Source organism: Sinocyclocheilus anshuiensis, unplaced genomic scaffold (genome assembly GCF_001515605.1).
Source record: "Sinocyclocheilus anshuiensis isolate Anshui unplaced genomic scaffold, SAMN03320099.WGS_v1.1 scaffold48, whole genome shotgun sequence".
Lineage (NCBI taxonomy): Eukaryota > Metazoa > Chordata > Actinopteri > Cypriniformes > Cyprinidae > Sinocyclocheilus > Sinocyclocheilus anshuiensis.
Window position 1 is genome coordinate 1,701,182 of NW_015554124.1, and position 19,488 is coordinate 1,720,669.

At 36.1% G+C, this 19,488-nt stretch overlaps 1 pseudogene; it reads left to right on the forward strand.

Annotated features, from left to right (window-relative positions):
* Positions 1–19,213, forward strand: part of LOC107670122 (diacylglycerol kinase delta-like) — a 33,794-nt pseudogene extending 14,581 nt beyond the window's left edge.
* The last annotated feature ends 275 nt before the right edge of the window (positions 19,214–19,488 follow it).

The window sequence follows — 19,488 nt, forward strand, 5'->3', positions numbered from 1 at the left end:
CACACATGCTATTTTAGGCGTTTGAATGCTTGATGGTTTGGCTGTTGGGATACAGCTGAAAAAATTTGAGTTCCAGACGTTTGTGGCCACTAGTGAACATGATTCTATTTTGCATTCTATTCTAATTTGATTGCAAGTTCTAAGCATAGTAATTTCAGTGAGAAAATCAGTTTGCATGAATGTCTTTGGTTTGTTTTGGGGTTTCTTCGGTCCTTTTACTTTATTGACAGAGCTGACATGAAGGAAACATCATCTTTCTTTCATCGAAACTTTTCAAACTCCTCTAAAACTTTTATTTTTAGGTTTAAATTTGATTTGAAATCCCTGATTTTTAATGTGCTCTCAGACATTTTAAAGTGTTTTCCTTTTAATGATATTTGATATTTATGTACTTAGAAATGTATTTATTTACTTACTTGAATGGCTTAAAATGGGATGCAAAAGAGATTCAAAATGTTGATGAAACTTACAATAAGGTTTCATTTGCTAACAGTAGTTTACTACATTAGTTAACATAAACAATGGACAATATATTATTTACAATGAAAAATATGTCTACAGCATTAATTGATCTAAGTTAATTTTATTAATGCATTTTTTAAATTAAACGTTGTCTTTTAACATTAGTTAATGCACTGAACTAACATGAACAAATACTGAACCACTGTATTTTTATTAACTAACATTATCGACAATTAATAAATCCTGTATAAGTATTTTTCTCCTTGGAAAAAAATATATTGCCCTTAAGTTCATGTTGGCTGATGTTTACAAATAAGACCTTATTGTAAAGTGCATTTAAAATCTAGTTAGAAAAGAAACAAGACACTTTTATACACTGATTGTCACTGAATATTTAATAATTTTCATTTATATGCACCACTATAACGATACATAAAGATACACACTAAAGCATGAAAAATACACGCCCCTGTGGACATTTGTGAGTAATAATGCAAACTATTTGCTTGACGCACTCATGAATTGACGCAAATTAAAATAAATTGATCTTATCAACTTATTTGATACTCAGATGCTATTGATACATCACTTAACACACTGTCTTACTCATGAGTAGCTGAAAATAGAAACGTGAAACTAATCTAATCTCAGTATTAAGGTGAAATTAATGGCCAATAGGTTGTTAAAGATATAGTTCATCCAGAAATGAACATTTCATGAAAATGTGTTCACCCTCAGGCCATCCAAGATTAGGATGAGTTTGTTTCTTCATCAGATTTAGAGAAATGTAGCATTGCATCAGTGTCTCAGCAATGGATGCTCTGCAGTGAATGGGTGCCGTCAGAATGAGAGTCCAAACAGCTGATAAAAACATCACAATAATCCACAGCACTCCAGTCCATCAGTTAACATCTGGAGAAGACAAAAGCTGAAACAAATCCATCATTAAGATGTTATTTTACTTCAAACCAAGTCCATAATAACGCTTCCTCCAATGAAAAAGTGGTCTGGTGTGAATCAGGAGAGAAATCTGCACAGATCAAGCAGCGTTTACAAGACAACACAGCTCTAAAACTCAGCTCTAAAATTCAGTGAATTTTTCACAGGAGGAAGTGTTATTATGGATTATGGACTCGTATTTTAGCCAGAAGCAACAGTTTGAAGTTAAAAACGTCTTGATGGATTTGCTTCAGCTTTGGTCTTCTCCAGCTATTAACTGATGGACTGGAGTGGTGTGGATTACTTGTGGATTATTGTGATGTTTTTATCAGCTGTTTGGACTCTCATTCTGACGGCACCCATTCACTGCAGAGCATCCATTGCTGAGACACTGATGCAGTGCTACATTTCTCCAAATCTGATGAAGAAACAAACTCATCTACATCTCTGATGGCCTGAGCATGAGCCCATTTACAGCAAATTTGAATTTTGGGGTGAACTATTCCTTTAAAATCTTTCCAATATTCTTCTTAGTGTTACTTAATGTTATCACAGTAGAATCATTGAAATATTTTCAATCTGTCACCCAGACCTAGTTGGCACCCTGTAAGCTGGATAACAAGAGCTCTTTGGTGTGTGTGTGTGAAGTGGACAGTGTGTTCCTTGTTCCTTGGCCTTAGTTTGTGGGAGAAACACATGTTTCTGGAGCCCTGAGGGTTCACACACACACACACACACACTTACTCACACACACACACACACACACTCACTCACTCACTCACTCACTCACTCACTCACTCACTCACTCACTCACTCACTCACTCACTCACTCACTCACTCACTCACTCACTCACTCACTCACTCACTCACTCACTCACTCACTCACTCACTCACTCACTCACTCACTCACTCACTCACTCACTCACTCACTCACTCACTCACTCACTCACTCACTCACTCACTCACTCACTCACTCACTCACTCACTCACTCACTCACTCACTCACTCACTCACTCACTCACTCACTCACTCACTCACTCACTCACTCACTCACTCACTCACTCACTCACTCACTCACTCACTCACTCACTCACTCACTCACTCACTCACTCACTCACACACACACACACACACACACTCACTCACATTTAAGGTTATGTGTGGGTAAAGCAGCTTATAATACTTGAACTAATCTATTCGGATTTCTTCAGATTCTCATGAGTTTTTTCCTCTCTCTCTGTAGGTAATCACTCCGTGTCGTCGGCTGGTTCTGTGTGCGGAAAACAGGAAAGAAATGGAGGAGTGGATCGCAGCGCTGAAGAGTGTTCAGAACAGAGAACACTTTGAGGTGAGTTTCTCCATCTGACTGGACGTTTTCACAGTATGTTCAGGGACAAGTTATTCTGAAATGTATTACACCACATTCTTTAAAAGCGGTTGTACTGTTTTTTTTAATACTAATTATTTCACACACAAAATGAATCAGAATGCAGTTTAATTTCTAGTTTGATTGCGAGCAGTGACTCAAAACTACCATCCGTCTTTTTTGTGCTGTTTAGTGACAGGTAATAGGACAGATTACACCGCAATAAACCGCTGTCGAAAAAATTAATAGTTGTAAGGAAAACAATATAAAAACTGTAGAAAATGTGTATAGAATGAGTGATTCGATTGTTCTATCCGTCCAAAATTATTGTATGCACAGTAACTATCAACATTTGGTTTGCCAAAACTTTACTTTGAATAATACACATTACCGTTCATCTCTGTTCCAGTGTTATTTTGGTATTATTATATATTCTTATAGTTGTTAATAATATTTTCAATTGGCTTTTATTTTTGTTTAATTTTAGTTTAAGTTTTTATTAATTTTGTTGCATGCTTTTGTTTGTTTTTAATTATCATTATTATTATTTTTTTTAAAGGTTTAATTAATTTTTATTTCAGTTTTAGTTTTATTTTTTTTCCAGTTAGTAATTTTAGTGCTTCATTTAAAACATATTTCAGTTAGTTGTCAGTTAGTTCAGTTTAAGTTTTCAATCTAATATTTATATTTTATTTTATTTCAGCTTTATTTTGATTAACTAACATAACTTACACTAGTACCATTCAAATGTTTGGGTTTGGTTAGATTTTGTTAGTGTTTTTAAAAGTAGCCTCTTCTGCTCATCAAGGCTGCATTTATTCGATCAACAATACTGTAAGAATTGTGAAAATATTATTACAATTTAAAAGAACTGTTTTCTATGTGAATGTATGATATAATGTTATTTATTCCTGTGATCAAAGCTGTATTTTCAGCATCATAACTCCAGTCTTCAGTGTCACATGATCTTCAGAAATCATTCTAATATGCTGACATGCTGCTCAAGAAACATTTTGGATTATTATCAATGTTGAAAACAGTTCATAGTTTTGTGGAAACCAATGCAGTGCTTGTGTCTCTGCTGTAGTCCACTCAGTTCAGTATGGATCATTTCTCTGGGATGCATAACTGGTACGCCTGTTCTCACGCTCGCCCCACGTACTGTAACGTCTGTCGGGAGGCTCTGTCTGGAGTCACGTCTCACGGACTGTCCTGCGAAGGTCTGTCGCTCTTCATGATGCTTTCTGATTTGATATGCACTAATGAGATGTTCTTGTTTAGGCTGATATGTATTGTATGATTTGTGTGTTAACTGGACTGAAAGCTCTGTTTGTCACACAGTGTGTAAGTTCAAGGCTCACAAGCGCTGTGCGGTCAGAGCCACTAATAACTGCAAATGGACGACACTGGCCTCTATAGGCAAAGACATACTGGAGGATGAGGATGGGGTGAGTGCTATTCGTGCAAAAACAAATCCAGCTCTGTTCCAGTGTTGTGTTAGAACTATTTATATGCTATTTTATTAGTATTTTGAATTATATATATATATTGTTTTTATTAATTTTATGTCCTTTTGTTTATGTTTAGTACTTTTTTTATATTACTATTTAGATTTAATTTATTTGTATTTGTCTTCAGTTAGTAATTTTAGTTCTTAAAGGCAAGGCAACAATTTTTGTTTAGTTTTCAAACTAATATTTTATTTTATTATTTTATTTTATTTCAGCTTTATATTAATTAACAAAAATGCCTTTAATAGTTTTCATTTTAGTTATTATTATTATTTTAATTTTTTAGGTTTAATTTATTTTTATTTCAGTTTTAGCTTTAGATTTTATTTATTTCCAGTCATTTTAATGCTTCAACTTTAGTTACCATATTTTATTAATATATTCTATACTTTATATTTTGGTTTTTATTACATTTTAATGTATTTTATATTATTATATTATCACATTATGTTTTTTTTAATGTTACTATTTAGGTTTAATTTTCTGTTTTTATTTTAGATTTAGTTTTTGTTTATTTCCAGTTAGTAATTTCATGCTTGAACTTGTTTTATTATTTTGTTTTATTTCAGCAACATTTCTAATTTCCAATTTTCATCTAATGTTTTATTTTATTTTATAATATTTTAAATATAGTTTTTAGTTATTGATAATAACCATGATGTGTTCCAAAACCAAAAGTTAGGCTAAATTATTGTTACTTTTTTTTTTTTCTGCCAAAAAAACAGGATTACATGCATTGCAACAACATTACTGACTTTATTTAGCACTAAATGTAAAAATTTCAGATTTAAATTTTAAAATTGTTCCTGTGGCTCAGTGGTAGAGCATTGCCTTAGCAGCGCAAAAGGTCATGGGTTCAATTCCCAGGGAACACACATACTGGTAAAAAAAAATGTATAGCCTGAATGCACTGTAAGTCGCAAGCGTCTGCTAAATGCATATATGTAAATGTAAAATGCTATGTATTTTTATGCCTATTTGAGAGGACTGAGCTGTTAGCTTAGCAATGCATGTGTGATGCACGCAAGCAAATCAGCAACTTATGAGGTTCCTTATTGTGTGAGAATCTCAGTTAACATCTGAACTGATGGCTCATGCTGTAATTAACTCTTTGTAAACTCTAGATCTCGATGCCTCATCAGTGGCTGGAGGGGAATCTGCCCGTCAGCGCCAAATGCACCGTGTGCGATAAAACCTGCGGCAGCGTCTTGAGACTGCAGGACTGCCGCTGTTTATGGTGCAAAGCCATGGTGCGTGCGTGAAACTTCACTCTTTCTGACATTTATTATGTTTTATTAATTTTAGACTACACATTTATTAAACTACCCTAATGTTCTCCAGGTGCATGCTGGGTGTAAAGACCAGCTCTCTCCGAAGTGCCCACTGGGTCAGTGTAAAGTCTCTGTGATCCCACCCACCGCCCTCAACAGCATCGACTCTGACGGTGAGTGTCCAATCAGAGCAGTCCCTCAGAAACAACCAATCAGAACGCTTCCCCAGAGTCGGCCAATCAGAAAGAGCCATCTCATGGAAATATCCAATCAGAGCTCTGTGTCAGAAATAACTCATCCAAGTCACCTCTCAGAAATGACCAATTATGGCATTATGTCAGAAATAGTTGAGAACTGAAGTACGCAGATGCTTTAGACTGAAGATTCAAAGTGATTCAGTGTTGATATTAAGCACACCAAACATAAACGTGTGTGTGTGTGTGTAGGGTTCTGGAAGGCGACGTGTCCTCCGACCTGCACGAGCCCGCTGTTGGTGTTTGTGAACAGTAAAAGTGGAGATAATCAGGGCGTGAAGTTTCTGCGGCGTTTCAAGCAGCTGTTGAATCCTGCACAAGTGTTCGATCTGATGAACGGAGGGCCACATCTGGGGTAAAACACCTGTTCACACAAATATGACCCTGGACCACAAAACCAGTCATAAGGGTCCATGTTTCTAAATTGAGATTTATGCATCATCTGAAAGCTGAATAAATAATATTTTCATTGATGTATGGTTTGTTAGGATAGGACAATATTTGGCAGAGATACAACTATTTGAAAATCTGGAATCTGAGGGTGCAAAAAAAATCTAAATATTGAGAAAATCATCTTTAAAGTTGTCCAAATTAAATTCTTAGCAATGCATATTACTAATCAAACATTAAGTTTTGATATATTTACAGTAGGAAATGTACAAAATATCTTCATGGAACATGATCTTTACTTAATATCTTAATGATTTTTGGCATAATAGAAAAATCTATAATTTTGACCCATACACTGTATTGTTGGCTATTGCTACAAATATACCCCAGCGACTTAAGACTGCTTTTGTGCTCCAGGGTCACAAATCAGGATCGTAAACATCCACTGAGATCTATCTGTGATTCAAATTTGTTCAGTGACAGCTTTACCTGTGTGTGTGTGTGTGTGTGTGTGTGTGTGTGTGTGTGTCGGCGTACTTCCTCTGGGAACAGGAAATGACCTGGCCAGAGTTTTGGGGTGGGGCTCGGCGTGTGACGACGACACACAGTTACCGCAGATCCTGGAGAAACTCGAGAGAGCCAGTACTAAGATGCTAGACAGGTCAGTGTGTGTTTGAAGTCGCTGTCGCAGTCTGTTTCTCTCCTTCACAAACATTAAAGCACTTTTGTTTCTCTTAGATGGAGTATTATGGTATATGAGACCAAGTTACCACGGCAACACTCCAGCTCCACGGTAACAGAGGACTGTAGTGAGGACTCCGAGGTAACAGTGATGATGATTAATGGCCTTCATTTGGACATTTTCTTTATTACATATAATAGAAAAAGCTAATAAACATGTCAAAAGCACATTACGAAAATACTAAAATAAAAATGTAAATATATCAATAAAAGCTCATTCAAAATATGAATAAATTCTAGAATGTTATATAAGTATATACTGTATACTTTAAAGTAGGGCTGCATGATTAATCAAAATAAAACAGAATTAATTTGTGCAGTTATCAAATCTCAAAGGCTGCAATTTAATTTAATTAATGTGTTTCAAAGTGAAGTGCAGCACTGTGATCTTTTACTAAATAAAAGCTTTATGGTTTGATGTTTGACAATTAAGAAGTTAAGACAGCCATAAATATTATTGTATAATTAAATATTTTAATTTCACAGTTGTACTTTAAAATAAATGTATTAATATATTAGTAGTAATTAGTAATAATAATTAAAATAAAAGTATATAAGACATATTGATATATAATTGCAATAGTTTGGGGCAATTTGCTGCCCTACACAGCACTGCAAATCTGGAGCTATTTTATTTTATACAATTTTATTTTATTTATAATTTCAGTTTCACAGTTTATTTATAATTTCAAAATTAATACAATTCAAATAATAATAAAAAAAAAAATTCAAATTCTTAATTTTTCTTACATTGAAATATTACAATAGAAATATGTTTTATTTAGTTATATATTTTATTATATATTCGTTATAATAATAATCATCATAATAAAAATATTAATAATTATTGTTACAGCCATATTGATATATAGTCACAAAATTTGGGGCAAACTGCTGCCCTAGAAACAAGCACATTTTTTTTCTCAATGTTACTGTTAGTCAAGGTTTCTTGCACCATACACAGTTGTAATTTAGTTTTTCATAACCTTTTTCCACCCTTTATTTATTAAATAATCAGTATGTCAGATAGTATATTAAAATCTTTTATTTTAAAATAACTGCTGCTGTTCTGTTTCCTCTCTTCTGATTGGCTGTTCTACGTTTCCTCTGCTCTGATTGGCTGTTCTGTGTTTCGTCTCTTCTGATTGGCTCTCTTGTTTCAGGTGCAGCACATTCTGACCTATGAGGACTCAGTTGCTGCTCATCTCTCCAAAATCCTGACGTCCGATCAGCATTCGGTGGTCATTTCATCTGCCAAGTATGTACTGGATATGTGAGCATTTCTCTATATGTGTGTTCTTGCTGGTGGTTTATCTAAAAGCGTGTTTTTCAGAGTCCTGTGTGAGACGGTAAAAGACTTTGTTGCGAAAGTCGGACGTGCTTACGAGAAAAACACAGAAAACTCAGAAGAATCAGAGGCCATGGCTAAAAAGGTCAGCTGTGATTGGCTATCGGATGAGTCGCTGTTTTGTGATTGGCTGTTGGAAGGCCTGGAATGTTCTGTGATTGGCTGATGAATGACTCAGGATGTTTTGTGTGCAGTGTGGTGTGCTGAAAGAAAAGTTGGACTCGTTATTGAAAACGCTTAACGAAGAAGCCCAGGCCAGCAGTGTGATGTCTGCACCGCCGCCCACTATCGCTGAGGAGCAGGTGGATGGGGAGGGTGTGGTTCTGGCTCCGCCCACTGCCCCGCCCACAGTCACAGCCACTTGTTCGCCTCGACCGCCGGCCGCCATCTTCAAACCCCGAGAGCAGCTGATGCTTCGAGCCAACAGCCTGAAGAAAGCCATCAGACAAATCATAGAGCACACCGAGAAAGGTAGCGTATTTTTGCTGGTAATTACATAAAAAAAATAATTGAATATATAAACAATTTAAATGTGTAATATATATGTGATGAAACTTTAGAAATAAAAAGTGCTTCATCACATGGCTATATTTATTTATAATAGGGATGCACGATACTATCGGAACGTTATCAGAATCGGCCAATACTGGCTTAAAATGTAAACATTGGCATGAGACGATTTGAAAAAAAATATGCTGATATGCTTTACCGATAAGACAGATCGCTCACATGTGCTCAGGATGTGCTCAGATACTTGTTTCTGAATAAAAAAAGCAGTATTGCAGTATTTACAAGAATAAAAACCACAAACATGACATTTGTAAATTAAATAATTCAATATATACAGATTTATTCAGTAATATGTCATTTATTTTTCAAATGGATTATGAAAACTTAAAAATAAGGAGCTTTAAAATATTTTTAGAATTCTTACAGAAGGAAAAAAGACCATTAATGTTAAATCCACAAATAAAATGTTAAGGTTTCAACTGCATCTGTCTGGGGAAAAAAAACACAGCAGAGATTGATTTTATTACAGTTATTTTCAAGGCTTTCAATGTACTCATTAAAAAAAGAACTTTAATAAAGTTTATTACTCCTAACAAATAAGTTTTTGCTCAAAACTAACCAAAATTAAAAAATAATTTGTTTATAATTTCCACATGGGAGAGACTTGGTGTTGTTTCAAATCAAAGGGAAATATAGATCGGTATCGGCTATCGGCCAAAATGATTTGAAAAATATCGGCATATCGGGTATCGGCAAAATCTAGTATCGTGCATCCCTAATTTGTAATTTATAATTTAATTGATGCATATCAAGTATTTATTCTTAATCGTTAATTGAAAAACTTTGAAAAACTTAAACTTAAAAAGCGTATTTAAAAAAATGTAAGTTGAAGTAGTAAAATTACTAAAACTGAAATAAAACTAAATTAAAGCTAAATAGAAATGTATTCAAATCAAAAACTAATATAACTTACAAAAGTGAATACCAATAATGCTAAATTACTGAAATTAAAATGAAACCTGAAAATATGACATTAAACGCTAAGCCATTAATAAATTAATAAATACTAATAGGAATATACTTTAAAGTAGGGCTGCATGATTAATCGCAATAAAACTGAAATATGTGACCCTGGAGCACAAAAGCAGTCTTAAGTCGCTGGGGTATATTTGTAGAAATAGCCAAAAATACAATGTATGGGTCAAAATTATTGATTTTTCTTTTATACCAAAAATCATTAGGATATTAAGTAAAGATCATGTTCCATGATGTTGTATTGACAGCTTTCTGTGGTTGAAACAACTGATTGATTGATTGATTGATTGATTGATTAGATGAGGCATGAGTAATTTCAGTAAGCTGTACGGTTTCTTTCAGCACCTTCTGATGTTCATTCATGTTTATTTCATGCTACAACTAGTAGTAAAGAGGAAGAGATGATCGGTTCACAGCTACAGCGATCCGTCATGCCACATTAAAGAGCAGCAAACAACATTTTTTGTGTCAATTCTGTGATAAAATTGACAGAACTTGAAAGCTTTGACTTTGTTTGATGTCAAATGTAACAAGCACAAAACTTATCGCAATTATTGCATGGAAAGTTTTGTTCCTGCATCACCAAAACAGCATAGACTAAAAGATCAATCTTGGGATTTAAGAATCGATATCAACAATATAAAGAGTGATTATTATTGTCAACCTGCCCTACTTCACATTATAATTCAAAACTAAAGATTTCACATGTTTATGATCTTGTCTTTCAGCGGTGGATGAACAGAACGCTCAGACGGAGGAGGGTTTGCCTTCACTACCGGCGGAGGAAGAAGAGGAGGACGATGGTTCAGAAACATTGTCTCTGCAGTCGTCATACAGCAGCCGAGCGCGAGCCAGCAGACGAGGTGAGACGACTCGTTACCGAGACTCGCTCCTGAAACACAGCGGCACTCGTTTACTAATTTTTTCTCTCTATCTCAGCATCTAAGACTCCATGTGAGAAGCTCATCAGTAAAGGAATCCTGTCCATAGGCAGCTCCGCCTCACTTCCTGCTCAGACAGGAAGTAGAGAGAACATGCCCATGCTGAACACTAAGATCATCTACCCAAGTAAGAGCGGCAGTCTGTATAGAAGCGGCGGAGGTTTTACTGTTGTTCAGAAGCTGATGTTGTGTGTTTGTGCGTGCAGGTCTCAGAGCTGGTGTGTCGGGGTCTTTTAGCGGTTCGGTGATCACCAGGCTTCTGGTCAATGCTGATCCGTTCAGCTGTGATCCGGAGAACCTGTGAGTCGTCGCTTCTTTCTGTCATTATGTCAACCGATCATTTAGGGCAAAGGCTGATGGAAAAGTGCTTCTCTGTGTGTTTCAGGAATTTGTTCACGGAGAAATGTGTGATGAATAATTATTTTGGAATCGGTCTGGATGCCAAAATCTCTCTGGACTTCAACAACAAACGTGACGAGCATCCAGAGAAATGCAGGTACATGAACACTTCAAACATATTGTCACAAACGTTTTTGAAAGAAGTCTCTTCTGCTCACCAAAGCTGCATTTATTTGATCAAAAATACAGTAAAAACTGGGAAATTATGAAATATTTGAACACAATATAAACAACTGCTAGATAAACAAAGTTAGTATATGTACTATTAAGTTCGTTAGTATTTATACTAGTATTAGTATTATGGTGCATCCTTGTAATTCTTTTTTCTCTGTTTAGAAGTCGCACTAAAAACATGATGTGGTATGGAGTCCTGGGAACCAAAGAACTTCTGCACAGAACATACAAGAACCTGGAACAGAGAGTTCTGCTGGAGGTCTGTGTGTGTGTGTGTGTCTTCCCAGTCTGCAGGGAATCGCTGTGTTGAATATTCCCAGTTACGCAGGAGGAACCAATTTCTGGGGCGGAACTAAAGAGGATGATGTACGTTTGTGCAACAACTTCCTGTGTGTTTGAGTGTGTGAAATATGGAAGTGTGTGTTTGTAATGAAATGTGTGTTTGTTCACAGACGTTCACGGCACCGTCGTTTGACACACGTTTATCTACACTACCAGTAAAAAGTTTGGGATGATTAACATTTTTTATGTATTTGAAAGAAGTCTGTTCTGCTCACCAAGGCTGCATTTATTTGAACAAAAATAGAGTAAAAAAATAATTAAATATTATTACAATTTAAAACAACTGTTTTCTATGTGAATATTGGTTGAAATTTAATTTATTGTAATTTATTGAAATGTTATTTATCAAAGCTGAATTTTCAGCATCATTACTCCAGTCTTCAGTGTCACATGATCTTCAGAAATCATTCTAGGAGTAATGAATAGGCGATCAAATAGGCACTGTCTTTATAAATATACAGCAGGTTTGAGTTTTAAACAATTACATTCTCACCTTAAAACTACATCGTAAAACTACATTTCATGACACAATAACAGTGATATTTTGAAAATTATGTGAATAAATGGTGGTTGAAATACAATGCTGCGTGAACTCAACCAATCAGCATGCTCAGCGCCCAAGTCCCGCCCCCGAATGTTCTGGACCTTTGAAAAAGTACTACCTGGTGAGCAGGGACTTTCTAAGGGGCAAATTTGGGGCAAAAAAAAAAACTGAAACTTTATTTAGATCCTAGTTCCCGTGGTGGAAACACACCGAGTACTGGCCCAAAGTCCCTAGTTCCTGGGGAAAGTCCCTGCGGTGGAAACGGGCTTATAGCCGCTAAACACATGCAGTGCTGCAGAACTAAAAACTCGCGAACAGGGACTTTCTGAGGGGCAAATTTTTACCCGGAACTGTATTTAGATCCTGGTTCCTGCGGTGGAAACACACCGAATACCGGTCCCTAGTTCCTGGGGAAAGTTCCTGCGGTGGAAACAGGCTTTTTGATTGTTAGAACGAGTTATAAATACTATAACCTGACCCCAACAGAAAGCTTCCTGCATTTTATGCCTTTTTTATATATGAGGATATCACCCAAAGGAGGTTTTGTCAGGTTTTACTCAATTCTGAGTACAAATGTGAATATATTTAAGTAGGTAGACACACATGATGATTTAAACATCTCTGTGTGTGTGTGTGTGTGTGTGTGTGTGTGTCTCTTCATCAGTGTCGAACAGTGAAGATCACTATTCTGGGAGATGAAGGTGTACCTGTGCAGGTGGACGGGGAGGCCTGGATACAACCGCCCGGATACATCCGGATCCTCCACAAGAACCGCACACAAACCCTCACCAGAGACCGGGTCAGTGCCACACGCACGGCATTATGGGAACTCGAGAGGAGGCTCTCAGATAAGTGCAACGCAGCTCACGTACGGCTGTTTTGCAGGCATTCGAGAACACTTTGAAGTCGTGGGAGGACAAACAGAGAGGCGAGATTCCACGGCTGGTTTCCCAGCATGCATCGCAGCCAGAGGTCGTTTCTGAAGAGGAAACTGCTCAGATCAGCCTGTTCGGACAGGCAGCCGGTGCACTTATACACAGGTACAGGGATGTTTTTTAAAGAAATTAGTACTTTTATTCATAAAGGATGCATTAAATTGGTGAAAAATGACAGTAAAGACATTTACAACGTGACAAAAGATTTCTGTTTCAAATAAATGCTGTTATTTTGAACTTTCTATTCATCAAAGTATCCTGAAAAATAAAATGTATCACAGTTTCCACAAAAATATTGGGCAGCACAACTGTTTTCAACATTGATAATAATCAGAAATGTTTCTTGAGCAGCAAATCAGCATATTAGAATGATTTCTGAAGATCATGTGACACTGAAGACTGGAGTAATGATGCTGAAAATACAGCTTTGATCACAGAAATAAATTACATTTGACAATATATTCACAAGCTTTGAGCACAGAAATAAATTACATTTGACAATATATTCACATGGAAAACAGATATTTGAAATTGCAATAATATTTCAAAATGTTACTGTTTTTACTGTATTTTTAATCAAATAAATGCAGCCTTCTACATATTCTACATTTATAGATTGAATATGCATGTATGTGTGTTTAGTATCAGGGAAGTGGCACAGTCTCATCACACTATCGAGCAGGAATTGGCTCATGCGGTCAACGCCAGCTCTAAAGCCATGGATCTGGTGTACGCGAACTCCAAAAGCAGCGGGGTGAGTCAACGTATGCATTATGACAACTGCTGCTGAACCGCTCTGGTTTGGTTCCTCATGACATGCTTGACATGCGTCGTGTGTGTTTGTGTGTGTGTGTGTTTGTAGGGTTTGACCTGTAACGTGGTGATGGAGATGGTCAGTAACGTCAAAGCTCTGCACAGCGAGACCGAACTGCTGCTCGCAGGAAAGATGTGCCTGGTGAGTGAATCAGAGAAATGTGTGTGTTTACTGTATCAGAGTTAATATTACGGAGAAAAATGAATGTGAGAAATCAATCAATCAATATGGCAGCCGATAGAAAGAAAGTCCCGCCTTTCAATTAAAACAGCCAATTGCCTTTTTGATAGATTAATTTACTGTAGATCTTAAATGCGCATGACTAGGAAACAGCTAAAACTGCTGTTATTTGAAATAAAACTGAAATAAAATAAATTATCAGTATTAGATGAAAAACAAAAAGATTAAAGCTGCAAGCAGCGATGAAAGGGCCCTCGCACTCGGCTCACCGCCACCCGGTGGCTTTAGGAAAACAGTAAACAGTGGGCAATATGCATTTAAAGTGGTAAATATAGGAGGAATATGTCAAAGTCATTTATATGTGCCAAACTTCATGCTGCCAGCTGGTGGCGCTATGATTATAACTGAATGTTGGCATGTAGATGTCTTCAGGCCAGGACTTTTATCAAACATGTGAAGTCTGGTGCAGATTGAACATGGTATGTTTGAGTTAGTGTAAAGCATGACATATCCTGTTGCCAGCAGGTGGCGCTATGATTGTAACGGAACATTGACGTGTAGATGTCTTCAGGCCAGTATTCTTACCAAACGTGATGTTTGGGGCAGATCGGACATTGCATGTTTAAGTGAGTGTAAACCAAGATATTTCCTGTTAGCAGTAGGTGGTGCTATAATTATAACTGAATATTGGCATGTACATTTTTTCAGGCCAGGACTCTTATAAAACATGTGAAGTTTGAGGAAGATTGGGCATTGTATGCACGAGTTACAACAACTTCCTGGTTCACTGCATTAAAGGTGGGGTAAGCAATTTTTCAAAAACGCTTTAGAAAACTTATTCGGGCCAAATAGCAAAACAAACTTGTAGCCAATCAGCAGTAAGGGGCGTGTCTACTCATGATGTGAAGGAGAGAGCATTCAGTCCGAGCCGAGCGACAGAAAGATAGAGATGGTGGATAAAAACAAAAGAGGAAAATGTCTACGGAACAAAAGAAGGCTTCAGGCAATAAGGCAAGAAGTAGGACCCGTGTAAATATCGGATCAGCTTTCCAGCGCTGGAGAGAACTCAAGGAGCGGAAGGCCTGCGATCGGACGCCGAGGTTGCTTTGTTTCTTCTCGATAGGTGAGTAACACAGTGTCTGCGCCGCTTTGGTGCTTTCAAATGTCAACATTGGCTACCAGAAATCGCTTACCGCACCTTTAATAGCATGCTTTAGCACTTAGCTAAGTGTTGCTAGCATGTTTTAGCATGTTTCTAGAATGTTGCCAGCCTATTTAACAGTTGCTGACGCTTTTAAATAGGTTGCTAGGAGTCCATAACAGTGTTAAACATGTCACTTCCTGTTGCCAGCAGGTGGCGCTATGACTATAACTGAATTTGGGCATGGGTATGTGTTCAGGACATAACACCTATCGAACGTGTGAAGTTTGGGGCAGATCGGACATTGCTTGCCTGAGTTACAGCAACTTCCTGTTTCATGGTGAAACATCAAATTTTGTCAGGCCGCCAGGGACACACTGCTTGACGAAAACTCAAGATCTTTGCAATTTAACATCACAAAGGCCTTAAGATAACCCTCACCAAATTTGAAGGTGATCCGATTAAAACTGTAGGAGAAGTTCGTCAAAGTACGAGGCCTGGAAATGGCAAAACCTGCACAAATATCGTACAGGAAATTTAAAATAACTGACTTCCTGTTATGTTTTGGGTTTTGTACCAAGAGACTTTTTTGTAGATAATGGTGTGTTACATGTGTGTACCGAGTTTCGTTCATGTACGTAAAACGTAGCTCGAGGCGTATTCCGTTGAAATTTTACAGGTGGCGCTATCGAGACATTTTGCCAAACCCACTTCTGAAACCCATATCAGATGTAAATTTTCGCCAGTTCTGACACGTGTGCAAAGTTTCATGAGTTTTGGAGAATGTTTAGGCCCTCAAAAATGTGATTCACTTTGAAGAAGAAGAAGAAGAAACAGAGCAATTCTAATAGGGTCCTCGCACCACCGGTGCTCGGCCCCTAATAACTAAAACTTAAACTAAAATTTTAAATGAAAACTGAAAAATACTAAAAATATATTAAATATAGTAAAAATACTTTAGTAGTATAGTAGCATATATCAATAATCTTCAAATATGTACTCTACACTATATCATGATGTTGTTGTTTTTAAATAAGCGAGTGGCATCATCTTCCAGTTAATAAAAAAAATAAATAAACGTAAACATATGTAAAATTTTATTTAAATAATAAAAATAATTTGAAATAAATAATTAAAACAATATGTTTTTAAAAATTTGTTACTTGAAATAAAATAAACATTGACATAAAATATCTTACTTAAATAATATATTACTTGTATATGAAATATAAATATATTACTTGTATATTAAACTTTATTTCAGCTAGTTGCCAATGCGTTCTTGTTTAGTTTGAGTACTAAAAAATATCTAAAACTATAGACATTTTTTTAAAAGCTGATAAAAATTCCAAAAACACACAACAAAATTACTAAAACTTTAAAGTTAAAGTGAAAACAAAAAAAATATATATAAAAAATCATTCAAAATATAAAAAAAAAAAACGACATTAGTGTATCAATGATTTTAAAATAACACTGCACCTAACAGTATAGTGCTGTACTTCTGTTTGTTTAGCGAGTGGTGTCATCTTCCTTAATGAAAATAAAAAGTGGCATAAGGCACTTAATATAAAATGATTAAATAAAAATCAGTAATCATAAACAAATGTGATTGGTCCATCCTGACCAGCGCTGACAAAAGCGTGTGTTAATGATTTATATCTATGTGCTTCAGCAGCGACCTGGTTTGTAATGTTGGTGATTGAGAGACATGAATAGGCGCTGAATTGATTGAGTTGAGTGATTTAGACACAGCTCTGTCTCTGTGTTTGTGTCTCTGCAGCAGCTGGATCCTCCTCAGAGAGATCAGCTGATCGGTGCATTGAGTTCAGTCGCTCAGCAGTTACGCAGACTCATAGACATCAGCTGGATCAGTCAGCTCATCGACCCAGCCGACGACGAGGTGCGTGACATCCAGATGTTTTTGGGATGTTTTGGTGTCTCTACTCCAGTCTAATGTGTGTTTGTGTGCAGGGTCAGCTGTCTGATTTCTCCAAGCGCAGTCGTAGCGCTAAATTCCGCCTCGTGCCCAAATTCAAGAAAGACAAAAACAACAAAAACAAGGAGACGTGCGCCGCCCTTAACATGCCAGGTATGACCTCTGATCTCTGACCTCGTCCAGTGACCGTGCATGAGTGTAACACACGTGTGTGTTGTGTGAGCAGTGAATACGTGGGGTGTGGATGAAGTGGCCGTCTGGCTGGAGATGCTCTGTCTGTCCGAGTATAAGGAGATCTTCATCAGACATGATATCAGAGGACCAGAGCTGCTTCAGCTGGAGAGGAGAGACCTGAAGGTATTAGCGCTCAGATACGATGAAAGATGCACACATATAGATGCATTACTTGTGTTCTAATCCAGGACTTTTCCGGGAGGGCTGCAAGAATTACAGTGTAAAAACAATGTGTACATAATAAAGGTAAGAGTACACTTTTAAAATTTGATTCATAAAATTTGATATACATGACTAATAAATACATTTGATTTATTATTTTAATCAATTAATTTTTATTATAAATAAAAAAATGAAAATACATTTAGTTTAAAATAACAAATAAATTAATTTTGTTTTAAATAGACAAGAATTACATTTGAATTAAAGAGTAGCAATTTGATTTAAATAACTAAATTTATTAAATTCAAATAAATAAATACAATTTAATTTAAATAACTAATAAATAAACACATTTGAGTAAAATGAAAAATAAGTAATTTATTAAAATAATACATTGTTAAAAATAACATTTAAAAATTTAAATAAATAATAAATACATTTGAGTTAAAATTAATATTAATTTCATTTAAATAAAGAAATTGATTCAAACAAATAAATAAATAACATTTGATTTAAATGAATAAATAAAAAAATCTAAACAGGGTTATTATAGTTAACTAAAACTGAACCCCACAATTTTTCTTACTCCATACAAAAAACACATTTTATTTCAGCTAGTTGCCATTGTATTTTTTGTTTGATTTAAATTGAAGTACTGAAAATTGAAAACTAAAACCTAAAACTTAAACTCCATAGACAAAAACTAATAAAAATGACAAAAACACACGATAAAATTCCTAAAATTTTAACTAGAATTAAAGTGAAAACAGAAAATATAAAATAAAATCTCATTTAAAATATGAACAAAAACTATAGTAGTATATGAATAACACTGCATTTAACAGTATAGTACTATAATGAGTAAAAAAAAAAAAAAGATGAAACAATTTTTATAATGGACACTAAATATTTTTGTATTGGTATTGGACACATTTATAATAGTAATTTTTTACAGTATTACTGAGGTCTTTACACATGAAAAGATATAACTGCCTTTTAAATTTTAGTATGGGGTCCCTCGCATGAGGATGATCATATTTGGGGTCTGTGAAAATCCCTGTGATTATCCCTGTGATTATGTTGTGTACAGAGCAATATGTGTGCTATTCTAGCCAAGAACTACAGACTTCAAGCATCTCGTGTGTGTGTGTATCAGGATCTGGGAGTGACTAAAGTCGGCCACATGAAGCGGATCCTGCAGGGAATCAGGGATTTGAGTCGAAACAGCACAACCAGCGAAGCCTAGACGCTCCGCAGCCAATCAGATGCCTCGTTCGGACGTGACGAAGCTTCACTGGCCAATCAAACGCTCAGTCACGACTGTAAGCAGCCATACTCCGCCACTCGACTCGACCAATCACAGTGCCTTCTGTTCTCCTCCTCTGTGACATCATCGCTTTGGGGGAAACTATTTGACTACCTAGAAGGGGGAGATTTATCAAGAGCCATCAGAGGGTCGAACCAATGTCACAGACCCTGAAGAGCAAATGAGCATTCAGCCAAATGAAAATTCACTGAAGACAACAGGAGATCCAACTTTTTTATTTTAAATACTTTCACTTCGTTAAAGTAACAAATGTTTGTCTTCTAAATCTGTCATCAAAACTGAATAACCATTTTCATTTCCTGTGATGTCACCCAGGCCCAAATTGATACTATTAACCAATAATCCTAAACCCCATGTTTTACAATGATCCAGTCAAATCCCGATGGATAATGGAGTCCCGCCCTCCATTATTTTCTGCTAAATATATTCAGTTTCATTCTAAAATGTCATTTTTCATAAGCTAAATGTGTGGGGAATGCAGTTTCATGTTGTCTTGAAGCTCTTTGGCTCTGTTCAAAACCTAGTGAGC